This window comes from Grammomys surdaster, unplaced genomic scaffold, assembly GCF_004785775.1.
Source record: "Grammomys surdaster isolate TR1022 unplaced genomic scaffold, NIH_TR_1.0 168, whole genome shotgun sequence".
Taxonomy (NCBI): domain Eukaryota; kingdom Metazoa; phylum Chordata; class Mammalia; order Rodentia; family Muridae; genus Grammomys; species Grammomys surdaster.
The window spans coordinates 8637890-8656694 of record NW_021604616.1 but is presented as its reverse complement, the minus strand read 5'-3'; the positions used below and the strand labels follow the sequence as shown (position 1 = coordinate 8656694).

General features: G+C 39.2%; 1 pseudogene across 1 annotated transcript; it reads right to left on the bottom strand.

Annotated features, from left to right (window-relative positions):
* Positions 1-17742: 17742 nt before the first annotated feature.
* On the bottom strand, positions 17743-18508 carry LOC114620401 (annotated as a pseudogene). Its single transcript, XR_003711314.1, has one exon. The product of XR_003711314.1 is annotated as a coiled-coil domain-containing protein 12 pseudogene (transcript).
* Between the last annotated feature and the right edge of the window lie 297 nt (positions 18509-18805).

The following is an 18805-nucleotide window of genomic DNA, read 5'->3' as shown; positions in this document are numbered from 1 at the left end:
ATCTGGGTTAAAGGGTTAAGTGGTATTAAATTCTAAATACTTGGAATTACTATGGTCAAAAGTGATTGTTAAAAATGCTTTGTAAGTCAAGTATTAAAACTGTTTCAAAAATAATATTCTTCTACAAGCTTATACCACACATATTGCCATAAGACTAACTCATGTTGTTTTTTCATAATAAACATTTTAAGTATTATCTGCATGGTGATAATCTTAAATATTTATCTTTAAGTTGAAAACTTAATTCAATGAGGATATATCTTTCAAGAGACAATTTATCCTTTTGTCAAAGAGAGAAATAAAGAAATGGTATTATTTAGTTTACACGTATCACACAAAGAGGGATTATTTCCAGAATAGAATTTAATGAAATGTTACTTTTATTTCATTTTTTTACAGTGCATTTTCCTAGAGAAGCTATAAGTAGTACATAAAATGAGAATTTCTTTCATACAGGCAGATTATTTGAAGCCTCCTTCTTCAAGACCCAGAAAAATCTTGACATTTTGAATTTTGAGAATACTGTCTAGCCCTTTACAACTTTTTCTATTTTTAAAAAATTGTAATTACTTTTTACCTCACAGACCCTATAGTTTTTTTCATAAAGAATCTGAGCATTGAGAAAAATAACCAAACTATCAATCTATTAATTGATTGTATTATTTCAGTTCATATATGCATATGAACTTTTCTTAGTTATGGTGTGGTTTCCTTTTCTTAGTTATGGTGTGGTTGTCAATGAGTGTGTATGTTTGTGTGTATGTAGATATATATATATGTATATATCTGGTTTTTGTATTGTGTATGTGGACATATATTTTTGTTAGCATGTGTGTCTCTGTATGGAAGCATCGGATGTTTTTTCCTGGATTGTTTTTCATAATTTTTAAGATACATGATCTCTCACAGATTGCCTGGAATTTGTTCTATTATGAATATAGATATACACGTTTTTCTGTAGCGGTATATGGTGTCCTTTGGTTATAAGCCCAGAATTGGTATAGCTGTATCATATTATATTTTTAGTCTTTTGAGAATACTTTATATTGATTTGTATAGTGACTGTACTAGTTGACATTACTATTAACAGTATGTAAATATTTTATTTCCCTATATCCTGGGAAGTAGTTGATATTTGGCCTCTCAATAGGAGACATTTAGAGTAAAATTAGATGGATATTCCTGATGGAAAACAACATTGAAAACTTTCACAAATGTTTATTAGCTATCTGCATCCATAGCAAATACAAATCAGCCTGGAGTCAAGTAAGTCTGTGATTTCCTTTGGAAGTCAGAGCAGTTTTGTGTGGCCAGTGCTTTTTTAGTTTCATAAGTATTTAATCATCACAAACATTGAGAGAACGTCAGGCTTTTTATTCTGATGTTTTAAAAGGATTATTTTCATTTTGTCTCATAAATACCAAATCACTACTTCCTTTTCCTCATTTTTTTTTTTAATTTGTGGAATTAAATTTACTCAGGATCTTACAGGTCCTTACTCCACACTATCCTACTGAGCTAAAATCCCAGCTGTACCACATAAATAGTAAAAGAGTATTGTCATTAGAAATGAAATATATGAAGATATATATCCATATGTCTTTAGAATTAAACATGAATTATTTAGGAATGAAGATATGTTCTCTCAGTAGAACATATGCCATACACCTGAGATTGATGGCAAGCACCAATCTGAAAGGCAGACATGGTGGCACACTGTAATTCCTACACTGAAAAGTCAGAGATAGGCAGAACTCTGGGACTGCTGGTTAGCAGACAGACCTAGCTAATCAGTGAGCTCCTTGTCTCAGTGAAAGACCTAATATCAAAAAACAAGGTAGGGACTTCCTGAAAATTGACACCCGAAGTTGGTCCCTGGTCTCTGTACACTCATGCATATGGATACACACACCTAGATATGCTTACACAACATACGTGCATACACACACATTCAAATGAAATAACACTATAGAACATGTTATTAGAAATATGTATCTTGCAGAAAACTGTTAGCAGACTAGGATTATTTAAGTTGTACAAGGTGGCCATGTTCTAGTATAGGGTTCTCCAGTCTTCCTATCACACTACTTTGTCCAAAACTTGAGACTTGTCTTCTCATATGTTATTGGGCTTTAAAACTAAGATGTATATCTGGAATGCCCTTTCTTAAATGCTATTGAGAGATGTCACCAACTAGTTTTATAGTCTTTAAAATGGAAGACAATATGCAATCTAGCTGCTTCTTAGGGATATGATGAAATTAAAGAAGGTCAAATTAACAATATGAAATGGATACAATGATAAAGGAATGACAGCCTTGTGCTCTGCAGGTCCAAAACTACTTGGTTCCTACTAAGGTCAGTAGCCCCAGTGGGATCCCACTGGGCTTACCTTAAAGATCCTATAACATTTCAACATCACTACACTGAGGATTGAGCTTTCAACATAAGAAGCCCTTGGGGTATAAATCATATCCAAACCACAGCAAGACTCAGACTGTATCTCTAACTTTCACAGGGGTTGTATAGCCAAAAAAAAAAAAATGTGGTTTGCACATCACTTGAAAGACACATGGGTGTGTGAGAGAATGTAGAAAGAATTTTCTTGCCTACCTCCAGCAAGAAGACAGGGCATCAAATGAGGGAGGGGGTTGGCATCCCACAGTCAAAACTCTGACCCACAGTTGTTCCTGTTTGAAAGAACTACAGGGATGGAAATGGAGAGGAGCCTGAGGAAAAGAAGGTCCAGTGACAGGCTCAAAGTGGAATCCAGCACAACAAGGGGAGGCCCCAATGCCTGACACTATTACTGAGGCTATGGAGTGCTCACAAAAAAGGGGCCTATCATGACTGCTCTCTGGAAGAACCAACAAGCAGGTGAAAGAGTCAGATGCAGATATTTGCACCCAACCAGTGGACAGAAGCTGCTGACCCTTGTGGTTGAATTAGAGAAAGGCTGAAAGAAGTTGAGATGGAGGGCGACCCTGTAGAAGGACCAGCAGTCTCAATTACTCTGGACCCCCGAGATCTCTCAAACACTGGACCACCAAAAAAGGCAGCATATATTATTTGATATGAGGCCTCAAACACATATACAGCATAGGACTTCTGGGTTTGTGTTCAATCAGAGATGATGCACCTAAACTTCAAGAGACTGGAGGCCTCAGGGAGTTTAGAGGTCAGGTAGGGTGGAGAGTGGGGATGAGACCAGCCTCATGGAGACAGGAGAGTAGGTTGGAGGTATGGGATATGGAACAGTTGGAGGGTAGATGGGGCAGGAATAAAATCTGGAGTATAAAAATAAATAAATAAATAAATAAATTAAATAAATAAAAGAAATGGGGTGGGGAAGAATTTTCTCTCATTACAGCTGTCTCCCAGGAAACAGAATGGCAGTCTTTTCTTTTAGCTATCAGTAATTTATAGAAGCTGAAATTTAGTAAAAATTAAGAGACATATTTTCTATGTATAGCATTGATGTGTACTACCAGAAATTGACAGCTGGGTGCCACATAAATAAATCTTACAACAAATTTGAAAGAGTCATTTTCAAATAGAGCACATGCTACATAAAATAAAACCTAAGAGGCAAAGATGACTCAGAACTGCTTTTGACAAATGACAGATACTCTTCCTTCCTTCCTTTCTTCCTTCCTTCCTTCCTTCCTTCCTTCCTTCCTTCCTTTCTTTCTTTCTTTCTTTTTTTTCATGAATGGCTTTGTAATGGTTAGTATTAACTGACACATTGACAAACGCTAGTATAGTTGGGGAGAAGGGCCTCCCCCATGCCTGGGGGAGATGATATGCTATGTTAACTACAGTGGGGAGATCCACCCAATGGGGGTAGTACCTATTCCTACAACTGAGATCCTGAACTTTGGAAAATGGAGAACTCAAGCTGAGCTCCAGCAAGCTTGCACAGATTCATCCTTCTCTGTTTACTGACTGTGAGCAGAAGGTGCTGCTTCAAGCTCCTGCTGCTGAGTCACCTGCTATGGTGATTCAACTCCAAACTATGAATTAAAGCCTTTAAGTTGCTTTGTCAGAGTTTTGTATGAGCAACAGGAAAAGATCCCCTGCATGCTCTGTTTTCTGGCTTTGGTCAGGCATTCACTTTGCAGTTTCTCTACTTCCTCTTCATTATGTAGGCCTTCCTCTGAGTGGTTTTTATACGTTTTTTTTTTCTTTTCCTGATTTTTCTTTTTACATATATCTCATGTTGGCTTGTCTTTGGAGGTTTTATCTCTTTTTAAAATTCGAATTTGTTAATAGAACTTGCTTTATTTCATTAATTTCATTTTCTGTGTTTTTGATGACTTCAGACACTGTTCATATCTTGATTTCTTGATCAAGTTTATTCTCTCTTTTTTGTTTTTAGTTTTTTTGTTGTTGTTTTGAGAAAGGGTTTTTCTGTGTAGCCTTGACTGTCTTGCAACTCACTCTGCATATCAAGTTTCCTTGAACTCAAAGATCTGCCTGTCTCTGCCTTTCAAGTGCTTGGATTGAAGGCATGTGCCACCACTGCCTGTGTATTCTTTGTCTTTTGAAGGCATGATCTTATATGCTATCTAGGTCACTTTCTCTGTGAACATTAACAGAGTACTAATTTTTAGCAGGTATTTATTGTCTTGGTTATTCATGATTATTGATTTATTTATTTTTCAATAGGGCCTAGGCTTCTGGAGTTTGGTTACTGATGTTGTTTCTCAGGATGGCAATCTTGTCTTTCCTTTGTTGTGTGGGTATTTGAAGCTCAGTTACTTGCTACCCTACTTGTCAGGTTGTAGATGACCTTCATGGGGATTAGCATCCATCTTGTGATAATTCAGTGCGGATATATCAGAGTATCAAGCTAAGTGAAGTTTCTAAGCTCAGAAGCACACCTTGTAGAGGTTAGAGGTTCATAGTCAATTTTCAGGAGTTTAAGGTAGATTCTCAGGACTTCTAGGGCAGTGAGAACCAGTAAAATTGTCCATGCAAGTCTAAGATCCCTACCTAAGGAGATAGGGGCAGAGGCGAAATCACAAGGCAGACGGGGATGCATGGTTCTCACGCAGGTTATGTGCTAGCACTGGTGACTGCATCTCTCTCTCTCTCTCTCTCTCTCCCTCTCTCTCTCTCTCTCTCTCTCTCTCTCTCTCTCTCTCTCTCTGTGTGTGTGTGTGTGTAATTGTTGGTGTGAACATAGAATCTATACATGGAGGCGTGGTTTGAATAGTAGGTATAGGAGGAGTTAGTGCTACGAGTATAGGATCCCTGCATAGAAATAGTTCCAAATGACTAAAGGAAGGATATAGGGTGGTTGGAACGTCTGGGGTCCTTCCCTAAAGAGGAGGGATTGGAGGCTGGTAAGAAAGTCAGGAGCCAATCACTTGATAGATCTTCAGGTAGATCACAGAGTGGAGTTAGCAGTGTGAATCTAGGGTCCTCCTAGGGGAGGTTAGGGTTTGGGCAGAGAACCAGTAAAGCTGGCAATATGAGTCCTACCTGAAGAGAGGGTAGCAGGTAGCTAGAAGGCAATCATGGGACACATAATCCTCAGGCCAATCATGGTGATGAGTGAAGGTGTGATTTGGATCTAGTGCCCCTGCCTAGAGACCAGAAACCAAGCCTCTTTTGTTGATTTTATGTCTGAGTAAAGAGAATCTGTTTTAGGGATGATACTTAGTCTGTGATAAATGCCTACCATATGAATTGGAAGGGAAAGGTAGTGTATGCAAAAGAATATGCAAACACTTGGAAGCAAAGATACCACTTCGAAAATAATTTTCTTTGCAAAATATTTTAAAAATTTATTTATGTTTATTTTATGTGTACGGGCGTTTTGTCTGAATGTGTATCTGTGTACCATGTGTGTTAAGTGTGGAGACCAGAAGAAGGCATAGGATCCCCCAGAGCTGGAGTTACAGTGAATTTTGAGACACCATGTAGGTGCTGGTCACCAACCAGACCCCTCTGAAAGAATGGCCAGTGCTCTTAGCCACTCAGACATTGCTCCAGCCCTGCAAAATAGTTTTTCTCTTGAATTCTATAAATATCTTTAGAAAATGTCAAGTTCACCTTTTAGAAGTCTTACATTGATTATTAAATACAATTTAAAGAATTTCTCACAACATTAACTCAAATTGACTATTTATATCATAAATAATATTGATGAGCTGACATCTAAAATATACTATTTCATTTTCTTGTTATACCCTTCTTTATACAAAATTAAACTTTTTACGCCATTGAGGACTTTATAATTTCTGTGGGAAGAAAAAGGATTGACAAGGAGATATATTAAAAATATAACTGTAATAATCTCCAGTGTCACATGCTGCCAGTGTTTTGTATATTAATGATTAATTCAGTACTTACTTCCACTGAAAACTAACTTTTCTTTTGCCTTACTAGAAATGAGGCTGACATAGTTGACCATATTAAAACTGAGATAGATGTGACTATTGGCTTATTCAGAAAATTTCTCTCTGTGAAATCTCCCAGCAGTAATTAGATTTATAAATCTTCTAGATAAAACTTGATATAAAAATGGACTCCTTGAAGTAGGTTAAGAAAGACAACAGATATCTAGATAACAACATTTATCTGAGCCTACTGTGGCAACAGTAACTAACTACGGCTTGTATTCTATCATATGCTTCATACCTTACACCAGTGGTAACCAGCAGGGACTCTCATTTGCTAGCTCCTGAGTTGATGCTCAAGGTTGACATTGCCTTTCTGCTGCTCTAGCAGACTAGAAGAGTAGCACCTATCTAACCTCAACAGGAGGGTAGCATCTGTTCATTAGGTGAAGAAGATATGATCTATCTAGTGTGCAAGGAGTGTAGTGTCTATCGCGAAACGCTGTAAACTGTCGCAAAATCGCGACCACGTAAAGGGACGATGAAAGAGTCTTGAACCCGGAGGAAAGGTCTAATTAGCTTATTTATTTATGAACGACAACAAACAAATAGCGAAATCGGATTGCATTCATTCGTACACACACACTCTAAACTAACCCCTGGCCTGGCCTGATGTTGGCGCTGCAGGTAAGGTTTGAGACGTGGGTCTGCTCACAGTTTGGGTTCGATGGAGAATGAGTCCGTCCGGGATACAAGCTTGGTTCCGGCGAAATTTGCTCCGTCAACAGCTGTTCAGACCGACTGGAGCTTTAAGTCAACAGCTGTGCGGGAATCTGGTTCGCGAAATGCATCTGCGGTGGACAGCCCGGGCGGTGGCTCGTCTTCACACGTCTCACACAAGGGCATCTCCGTGGGGCTCACGGGAATGAGTAAACTTGCGCGGGCCAGGCCATAGGTTTTTAAGCTAATTTTAACCAATCAGAATTGAGGCGGGAGTTTTTATCCTTCATGTACAGACAGCTTGGCTCGGTTACCATGGTTACCTCTCAGCCAATTACAATTGAGAGCATACTGTTCCTTTGGACTTATTGATTATCTTGACATTACACTCACCCTCAGCCCTGGCTTCCAGGGCACACATTTTTTTTTTCCCTTTTAAATTAATTATCCATAATGGTGACACTTATTCTGCTCTTTACACTAACAAAGCATGTGGGCAGCATCTGACATCCAGACCAGGAAAACACACGCATTCCAAAGAACCCAAATGTCAATATCTGTCACAAGATGGAAGGTAGTTTCCATCTACTAGAAACAGGAGGGTAACATTTTTTTTTAAGAGCCTACAACAAAAGACATAAAATGAATTTACTTGGTTTGTGGATTTGTATACTAGCTTAACAATAATATATAGTTATTAAAAATCCATTTATCTATACCATGAAAGTATAAATCCTTAAAAAAAACCTCATGAATAGATCAACACAGAAACAGATTACAAGTAGTTATAGTTGTACAGAACATTGAAGAGAGCTGTAGGATAAAGATATCTGTATACTAGGATGGAATTATTAAAACAGCTAGTAGCCATGATTTTACTTTTCATAGAAATAACAACATGAGGTGAAATACTTTGGAATGACATAAATATAAAACAGGAATATTTTTAGGTTAATTCAAATATTAAATAGTGGACACAATAAAACTACACATAGTAAGATATACAAACAAAATGTAAGTATGAGTATCTATATAAGTCTTCCTAGTGATTTGGTCAAACTAAAGTATTTCAGTGGGGGAAAAGATAGATATTATGTATTTCATAAGATTATATGTCTTAATAACTAGAGAAACCCTGATGTAGCATTTACTCGTTCATTTATTTCTGTTCTTCATGCGGCTGCTCAGAGGTGTGAGTTTATTTGGGTTCAGAGAACATGTTTTTAGTCAATAATATATAAGTAAGGTAGAGAATTAAAATAAAAAAGAAGATAATAAATTTAGAAACCAAGCAGAGATGCCTGCGTATTCCTTGTCACTTTCCAGCCTGCTAGTTACGAGGGTCCCTGTGACTTACTCTACTTTCGGGATTTAAGGGGAAGTGATGTAAGGCATTTTCAAACCTGGTTCTCAGCATTCCATGCAAGCTTTCAACTCACTGTTCAGCTCTTTTCTGTTGGGGATGCCACATCCCAGAGGGTAACACTCCAAGAGTACAGGATGCTATCTAACCTGCGTTGGCCTACAGCATGTGTGATGAGTAAAGTAGGTGAGTTGTAGTGGTCACATTCTCTCAGAAAACAAGCTGCCCCAGAGAGTGCAAATCAATAGATTTCAATGAAAGAACGCCTCTCAGAAATGTCCGCAGAGCTGGGGAAGAAGCATGGGAGACAAGGAACCAAAGCTCTGACAGTGGAGCCCTGGGAGGAGCTGCCAAGCAGGAGCCCCTGAGAGAAATTGACTCAGCCATTGCCAGAGGCACTGACGCAGGGAAACTGAAAAGAAAACACCTTGACGTGCCTCTTCTCCACTCTTCAGTCTCCTTCGAAAGCTTCCTTATTAGCTGGACCCAACATGGGCCTTCAAGGAGTGCAGCTGATGCAGTTCACAGGAGCCAGCCTTCTGGGGCACAAGGAAGTTCATGCAAAAGCCAGAGTGAATCTGGGAGGTAATGCTTGGGTTTATCTGTTGTGGCAACTGGATTTAGGCACCCTAGCAAGGAGTTTAGATAGACTTTTAAAGCAGATATCTGCTTGTCAGTGCTAGATTTTAAACCCAGAATCGCATGCATACTATGGAAGTGTTCTTAGTTCTATTTCGTAGAAGTTGCATAGTGTGCTTTCAAAAAACCATAGGAGTCTCCAGAAAAAACTGAAGTGAGCCAGGATCAGAGGCAAAGGTATGTAAGTAAATGGGGGAATGACTGTGTTCTCTGAGGATAGTTTCTCATTTTTTCCCCTTAGATAAGGAAAGAAATGAGGGAATACAAACAACAGCCAGTATGAAGATGCTTTAAAAATAAAATTTCCGCTGGGCGGTGGTGTTGCACACCTTTAATCCCAGCACTTGGGAGGCAGAGACAGGCAGATTTCTGAGTTTGAGGCCAGCCTGGTCTACCGAGTGAGTTCCAGGACAGCCAGGGCTACACAGAGAAACCCTGTCTCAAAAAAACCAACAACAACAAAAAACAAAAACAAAAAACCCCCCAAAAAATAAAATAAAATTTCCATAGGATCATTTTCATTACCAAGTGAAATGAAATTTTGTTACCAAGTATAATCAAATGTGGGGAAAAAAGCATCATGCCAAAAAAGTTCCTTTTGTTCTCATGTTTGTTACAGAATCATTCACAACAGCTATGGTGTGGAATCAACCTAGATTCATACTAGTGGGTTAAACAGTAAAGAAAATACAGCACATGAAAGATTATTCAGCCACAAAGAGCCTGAAGTCCTGTCATTTGCAGCAATAGGGACAAACCTGTAGACCAGTAACTGATGTGAAGCATGTCAAACACAGAGAAATGCCACATGTTCTCACTCATTTGTGAAAAACAAAAAGCCTATCCCATAAAACAATGGGTGGAGTTCTGGATATGAGGGACCCTGGATATGAGGGACTAGGTAGTACAGAGGTAAAGGGAACAAAGAGAATTTAAGAGACCACAAACAAAGACAGGAGACTTCTGATTGTCTGTGACCACAGTGAAGTACTGTTGGTTAAAACAATTTATGATGTATTCCAACATATCTAGAGGTAAAAACTTCCCAACATATAAAATGACTAATATTTAGATATATGGAAGTACTTATTTCTTGGATTTGACTAATATATTTTATATACATGTATTAAATTATTATCATGTACCCTTTAAGGGTATATAAATGTCACCTCTCATAGAAAAGAATCATAGAAAGTTAAAAACATAAATATTTAAGCCCCATGAAAATAGTTGGTTGGGGTGGGGAGAGTGTGGTACAAAACAGTTGTCACTTTGTACCACAAAACTACTTGTGAAAAATACACCCATTTAACTTGTCCTGAACATTTCATGATTAAAAAGTAAGTCATTTAAAAGATAAAAAAAGAAGTTTAGAGAAGAAGTTTTTTTTTTCCTTTTCTCCTTTTACTGTTCTTTAGTACTGACTGTTGGAGCTGGGCCTCACAGATGCTAGGCCAGTGTTCTACCAGCCCTCTTTTTACTGCTTTTCTTTCCCACTTCTGTTCACTGTGTTTTGTATACATGTGTAGCTCAGACTGGTCTTGAACTCACAGCAATCCTCTTGCCACAGCCTCCCTTTTGGTGAGATTAGAGACATGAGGCATACGTAGTGTTGCTGATATTGAGGTAAGGTGTCAATAAGTTGTCTGTGAATTCACTGTAGCCCAGGCAGGCCAAGAATACTTGTAACCCTCTTGACCCAGCCTTGTTGAGGTAACAGCCAGATAAAAGCATTTTCTGAGTAATTAATTTTAGAACACAACTTTCAAAGGATGTGATTATATTTTAGGGGTAGAATTCTTACCTAGCATGAATGAGACCCTGGATTCAATCCTTAACACCACACACAAAAAAGGAACACTGGTAATAATTTTTGGTAAGTAAAAAAGGATCATGGCATATCACAAACATTGTCATTAATATGTAAGAAGGCTGGGTGTGACGGTGAAAGCCTCTAATCCTAGCATTCAGGAAGCAGAGGCAGAAAAGGCTATGAGTTTGAGCTCAGCCTGGTTTATATAGCAAGTTACAGGTCAGCCAAAGATGGTGAGACCCTGTCTCAAAAAAAAAAAAAAGTTTAAAAAATGCAGTGAAAATTTAAGTTTTTTAATTAGAGTAACTTCATAGATTATATTCCTCAGGAAGCCACCTGTGAAACAAACAGCTACTTAGTGACTATATTTAGGAACAGGAACTGGTAAAGAAGTAGGATTAAGCAGCATATGCATTGAACTGGGGGTCAATTAGAAGAGATCCATTAGCTTCTGGACTTGGGGTGGCCTTTATAGGCTACCAAATTAATGAATGACAGCTAGACCCTCACAACTACAACCTGGAGTACACTGTATCTACATATCGCTATTGACCGGACAGCAACCAGCCATTAGCTATGAACTTTCATCAGCCAGTGTTCTGATAGCTGGGAGATAAGAGACTCAGTCCTGAAGGAGGGGTCAAGTAAAATACATAGTGCTACTTGGCTACTCAGTCCTTTCTTGACATTGCTCAGATCCAATCTCTCTTGCAGAGTGTTCCCTCTGTAGCCAGGATTCTGGGGGAGTGTTGTTTCCCTGTAGAAATCTGGTACAACTGGAACTCAGAAGGCTCTTCCTCCACAATTGTACTAGAGCATCTTACCAACTATTCTACAACCTAGAACTTTTCCTCGGTGGTCCTGAGAGATCTGAGTCTTTGATCACCTCCTTCAGCCACAGAGATTTACTTGACTTAACATTAAAATCAAAACCAAGAAAACCAATTTGTATGTTAAACATACTCTCCATTCCTATATGTAATGGCAGTACTATTTATCTTTGAAGAAATAGGATAGTTACTTTTGTTAAGACAGAGAGAGAGAGTCCCCTCTTCACTAGTTTCTTTAATTAAGATATGAATTAAATTTAGTATAATTTAATATTTCAATGGGGGCTCTTATGGGTCATCTGATGGAAATATGACACTGTTGAGGCTTAGGTCTGTGAGTAGGGCATAAAAAACAAATACTCTAAGGGGTCTTGGGATCAAGGAAACTATTTTTCTACTCTGGATTTCTAAACTCCTGTTCTATTTGAGAAATAGCATTGTTATACTATGCACAAATTCCAGTTGTCCTTTAGTGTTTAAATATTTACAACTGAATATACTTAACCTCAGTAACAAAAATCAACCTAAATATTACCTATTATAGTAGAGGTTTTGTATTTTTTCTTTTTGTATTGTTCAGAAAAAGCCTCATTTTATAGGCCAGGGTGACCTACAATTCATCAAGTAATCCAAACTGTACTCAAACTTCTAGCTATACTCCTGCCTCAGCTTCCAAAGTGCTGTTACTACAAGGGTAACCACCACACTTGGCTTTATAGTGAAGTGTTCAAACTTGAAAAGTATGGTTTAACTTTCCCCTTAATAGAGTTACATCTTATTCCTTTGGAGTTCCTTCTATTTCCTCTGGGTTAGATTATTTCAAAGCTAATCCCAGATAGTACACAACTGTAGCCTAATTTCACTGTAGCCTAGTTTCAGTGGTTCCCTTTTGTCTTAGTTATGGTTTTACTGCTGTGAACAGACACCATGTCCAAGGCAAGTATTATAAAGGACAACATTTAATTGGGGCTGGCTTACAGGTTCAGAGCTTCAGTCCATCATCAACAAGGTAGGAGCATGGCAGCAGCTAGGCAGACATAGTACAGGAGGCGCTGAGAGTTCTATATCTTCATCTGAAGACTGCCAGTGGAAGACTGAGTTTCAGGCAGCTAGGATGAGGGTCTTAAAACACATACCCACAACGATATACCTACTCTAACAAGGCTACATCTTCTAATAGTACCACTCCCTGGGCCAAGCTTATACAAACCATAACATTCCACTTCCTGGCTCCCATAGGCTTGTTCAAATATATGAGTCTATGGGGCCATATCTAAACATAGCATAATGCAAAATCCATTTAGTTCAACTTCCAGAGTCCCCGTAGTCTATAACAGTCTCAACAATGTTAAAAGTCCAAAGTTCAAGGTCTCTTCCGAGATTCATCCAATCACTTAACTGTAATTCTCAAGGCAAGACAAGGTGCAGCATCTACTCCAACAAGGTCATACCTTCTAGTAGTACTGTTCCTTGGGCCAAGCATATTCAAACCATCACACCCTTCGCCCCCAAACTCATTCCCTAGACAGCGTTTCTCAGTGTAACTCTGGCTATCCTGGAATTCTGTAGATGAGGCTGGCCTCAAACTCAGAGATCTACCTGGCTCTGCATGGGGATAAAGGCATGTATCACCATGCCTGACAGTTTCAATGTTTTGACAAGAGACTGTTAAAAAGAAGCTTTCACAGCAAGGTATACATTATAATACAACAAAGCAAAAGTAGAAATTACATTGTTTACCTTAAAGATATTTTCCAGCAAGGCTGCTGCTGATGGCTCACACCTGTAATTACAGTACTTGGGAGACAGAGGCAAGAAAATGTTCAAAGCTAGCCTAGTCTGCATAATGAGTTCCAGGCAAACCAGGTGGCCATATCACAAAACCCTTTATCAAAAGCTCAATAGACAAACAGGTCCCCCTCCCCCATCCAAACAAAAACCTAAGCAACTAAACCACAATAAAAACCAAACCCAAAAGAACCTCCTCCCCTCTTCCTCTCAGCCATCTAGCAAAAAAAAAAAAAAAAAAAAAAAAGTTCCAAAGAAGAGGTTTCTTCAGTGCCTTCCTAGACCCTGGCTTAGTAATTAATTCTTTACTTCCTCCTTAACTTTCCAATACTGTCAAATAGAGCTTATTAAATGTTCCTGGTGCCACCTCCCCGCCCCCAGTTTTTTTAGTTTCCCACAATGGGACAGACAATTGCTTAGATTTAAGCCTAAGTGTGGGTGCTGAGTGTGGTTCTGGGAGAGAAAGTTAGTCTGCTAAGATCAGAAAAAAAAGAAAAAAAAAAACAACAAAGACCAACGTGCTTGTTGGAATGGTAACTGTGTAGCAAAGAAAACAAGGGAAGCCTTCCTTCCGAGGGAGAGTCTGCAGCTAAGCTAGTGGACAAGTGTAACTCAGTCGAAAATCATTGTTCATAACAAAGTGTCTTTTCAGAAAATTAGAAGACATAAAGGCTGCCTGAAAGTCTTTACAGTGTTTGCAAACAGGACTTTTGAATTTCCATTTTTATTATTATTATACTTAGAAACATTTGTCAGCCAGGAATAATAGGAGGGACTGAAAATGTCTCTGGAGTCATTGTCAGCAGCCAGGTTGCCTCTGCCTACACTTTGAAAACTGTCCTGCCCAATGAAAGCAGACACCTACTTGAGAGGTCTATCTATCTATCTATCTATCTATCTATCTATCTATCTATCTATCTATCTATCCATCCATCAAATCTGCTCATCCATCCATGTATCTATCTATCCTTGTTGATCTTCTTATGAAGTCTGGCTAGCCTGGAACTCATGATCCTCTTGCCTCTGTCTCTCAAGTGCTGGGATCATATATCTAGTTTCCAAGGTTTTCTTGAATGATCCTTACTAAAAGTTTCTGCCCAGAGACTTCTTGAGGCTTTTCAGTTACATTGTAACATTCAGTTACAATGCCATGGATTAAGTTTCTGCTGATTAGATTAAAAATACCTTTCTCAAATCCATTCTAATTCTTTTCCCACATCAGCTTGATTAGACTTTCCCCCCTTTCTGTCTGAGACTGAGTCTGACTATGTAACATTGGCTAGAAGGGAACTTTTTGTGCAGTCCAGGCTGACTTCAAACACACAGAGATCTGCTTGTTTCTGTGTCTGAAGTGTTCAGATTAAAAGAGAGTACAACTTTATCTGCCCTTGATGAGATTTTTAAAAAAAAAGTTTTATGAACTTTGGAGGATTAATATGTTATGCATAAGTTTGGGTATATGAATGAGAGAATCCCAAAATATTTTATTTTTTATTTCTTTTTTTTAGTTTGGTTTTGGTTTGTTCGAGACAGGGTTTCTCTGTGTAGCTCTGGCCATCCTGGAACTCGCTCTGTAGATCAGGCTGGTCTCAAATACAAGAGATTTGCCTGCATTTGCCTCCCAAGTGCTGGGATTAAAGGCATGTGCCACCTCTGCCTGCCAAGAGGGATCCTAAATTTTTGGCAGAATTTCAACAGGTCTTGGGCAGTACTCAGCAAACAGTCTCAGGCAGACATGTTTGGTTTGATAAATAATCATTTGGATTTTCTACACCTTAGTTTTCTTGGTTAAAATTTAAAACATTTTTAAAAATATTTATTTATTTATTTAATGTATATGAGTACACTGCAGCTGTCTTCAGACACACCAGAAGAGGGCATCAGATCCTATTACAGATGGTTGTGAGCCACCATGTGCTTGCTGGGAACCGAACTCAGGACCTCTGTAAGAGCAGTCAGTGCTCTTAACCGCTGAGCCATCTTGCCAGCCCTAAAACATTTTTTTCATTTTAATTTTAAGTGTGTGTGTGTGTGTGTATACATATGAGTTCATGTATGTGTGTACATATGAGTTCAGGTGCCTGAGGAGGTAAGTGGTGTAGGTTCCTCCGGAGCTGAAGTAACCAGCCAAGGTGAGTGCTGAGAATTGAGTTTAGGGAGTGTAGTATGGGCTCTTAACTGCTGAGCCATCTCCGCAGCTTATGTTTACTATCTCTGTTTTTTTGTTGTTGTTGTTGTTTTTTTTTTTCTTTTTTTTTTTGACAGGTTTTCTCTGTGTTGCCCTGCCTGTCTAGGTACTTGCCCTGTAAACCAGGCTGTCCTGGAACTCACAGAGATCCACCTGCCTTCCGTGTACTGGGACTAAGATACACACTACTATGCCCAGTTTATGTTTAAAACAGGAATACTGGAGTCACATCTACTATGATTACTGTTTTGTAGTCTTGGCAGTTTTATTTATTTATTTATTGTGTATTTTAGTTTGGAAATTTTAAGTTGGATAATGAATAAAGTTCTGAGGGCAGCAGCATATGCCATACTGGTAAACACTTGATAACAGCAGTCTCATGAGTTTGCTGGATGCTGTGCTCTGATAGGGTTATTCTGGGGCTGGGTTTATGTCTTAGGGCCTTTGAAAGTAATTTCTTTAAGGAGATCAGAGATGGGTGATGTCTACTTTTTATTTGATTCTCAGAGTGTAGTTTAATGGTAGATGGTATGTTTGTTGGGTGTACACAAGACCCTGGGTTCAAACTCCAGCACTCTCTAGCCCAAAAGTACGTGAATAAGGAGAAGAAATAAAAACATACTTGCAGTTTTAAATTTTTGATTGATTCTATGCGCTTTCTTCTTAAATGCCTTGTGCATAATCTAAAAAGCTTTGCATTTGAATGTGAGGAACATCTATTAAATTCAACTGCTGTCAATATACGGGAACTATAAAAATGTTATTTGTTTGATTTAGATATTATCCACCTTTCTCCAGCTCCCAGAATGCAATCTTTCTATTCTATAACTTAATGATCCAAAAGGAAATCTTTCTCAATGCTCGTCTGAAATGACTTCAGGATTGATTCCTTCCAGGTTCAGTAATCTTTTGTTTTCATAATGCTCCAAAGATTCAAGGATGAAAGCATCACCTACAGCCTTCTTTAAGATGTCTACAATGTTTCCTTTGACAATGTGAAGACAAGGAAACTGTGACTAACAAATCACTTTACACAAAGAAAATGGATTCTCTGCTACACAAAGTAACTATAGGACCATACTATTGTGCGTTTGGTTAGGAACAGAGCACCCTTCTGAATCTCTATGTAGCTAAAATAGACATTACTCCTAGCTTCAGATTTTCCAGAAGGGAGGCAAAAAGAAAAATGTCCTATCCATGCAGAAAATATACTCATATTTATATACAAGTTTTTGAGGATTTTGAAAATGAAAATAGCAATGCCTCCTGACAGCTGATCATCATTTTTAAGGTTTACCTTTTTTATTTAAAAACCTATCTAAATTTAAGTACGCATATCTCTATTGTGAGTATGTGAGATTGAGTGTGGGTGTTCTCCTGGATGCCCTAGAACTGGAGTCATAGGCTGTGAGGCTCCTGATGTACGAGTTAGGACCTTGCTCCTCAAGAGCAATGCTCAGTCTTCCCCCTAGAGCCATCATCTATCTCTCCAGCACAATCTATGCTCAGTTTTTAGAGCAAGAGAAGAAAAAAAATACTTTACAGAAAGATGCCAACCAGATTGTACAGAACCTTTTAACACTTCCAGGGGAAAAGATGTGACATAAGTCAAATGAACTTCAAAAGTCAGATGAATCTTCCTTTAATATAAAACTGTATCGTCTATTCTCTGACATGTCCTTCAACCACCGGAATTTTTTTCTTTTAACAAAACCTTACAAAATTTAAAGTGAATATCAGGATACGGGTACTAAGACAGAAGATAGTCTATGTGTGCACAGAATCCTCTTTTCGACCCAGGACATCTTGAGAGTCCCACACTTCATCTTCCATGCTGTTAGCTTTTCATGATGAAAGCTTATAGTCCTGAAATGCAAACCAAAGGCTCCAGGGAAAATTAAATTGTTAAATTAGAAGAGGGGGAAAACAGCCTGTCACTGGGAATAATGAATACCATAATCCAGTAGTTACATGATATGTTCAAGACTTGAGTATGCAAATATTCCCATTGGGTTTTCAATTCATCTTTGTTGTTTTTTTTTTTTTTTTTTTTTCCGACTAAATGGAGGTTTATTTCCAGAAGTTACGAAGCTCCATTCCCATACATATGTACAGACCTCAGCTTTGACCCACTCGGGGTGGTGGACACCCTTGGGAGGTGAACTGGTCACAACCAACAGAAGCTGAGACTCAGTGGGCTGGCTCAGTTCTCAAGACCCAGAAGTGCTGGCCAGCCTAACCCCATCCCTGTCTGAGACTATCTTCCCACAGGATGTGTGTGCTGAACACAGGGGACACGGAAAACATCTCAGTCAGAGTCACAAGCCTCTTGTCTAATGGTGGCATCCACTGCAGAGGCCAGGCTGTCGTCCTGGCCTTTCAGCCGTTCACGGATCAGCTCTGCGATGGCTCTCTGGGTCCGCTTCTCCAGCTTCTCCAGCTTCTTGGCCACATCTCTCTTGAGATCCCAATCAGGTTTCCGAGGTGCTAGGTTGGCCAGGTCCACTTCCTCAATGACAGGCTCTGGCTTGGCAGCCTCCAGCTGCTCCTTCACCTTCTCCTCCACTGCAACTGGTTTGGCCTGAGGGACCTGCCTCCTTTTCAGGTCTTCATCCTCTGGGACATAGTTCCGAAGCCTGAGTTCCCTGTGCTTCCCAACTTCCTCTTCCTCTTCTCTGAGCTGCTTGGTCTGTGGCTCCCCATCTTCCCTGTCCTTGCGCCCACTTTTCTCCCGGAGGGCCTTCAGCCATTCTTTCCGCCGCAGTGCCTCTTCTTCGAGGCGGCCCACACCAGCAGGAGCAGCCGCCATCTTTCTGGAGGCCCCCCCTGTTTTTTTGTTTTTGTTTTGTTTTTGTTTTTTTTCGAGACAGGGTTTCTCTTTATAGCCCGGGCTGTCCTGGAACTCACTCTGTAGACCAGGCTGTCAATTCATCTTTGATGTAACTGAGTATTCTTCTCTCAAAGAGAGATAAAAAATACAAGACAATCTTTCTTCTTATTTTCCTCCTCCTCCTCCTTTTCCTCTTCCTCCTCTTCTTCTCCCTCTTCCTTCTCTTCCTCCTCCTCCTCTTCCTTTTTTCCTCCTCCTCTTCCTCCTTTTCTTCTTCTTCTGTCTCCT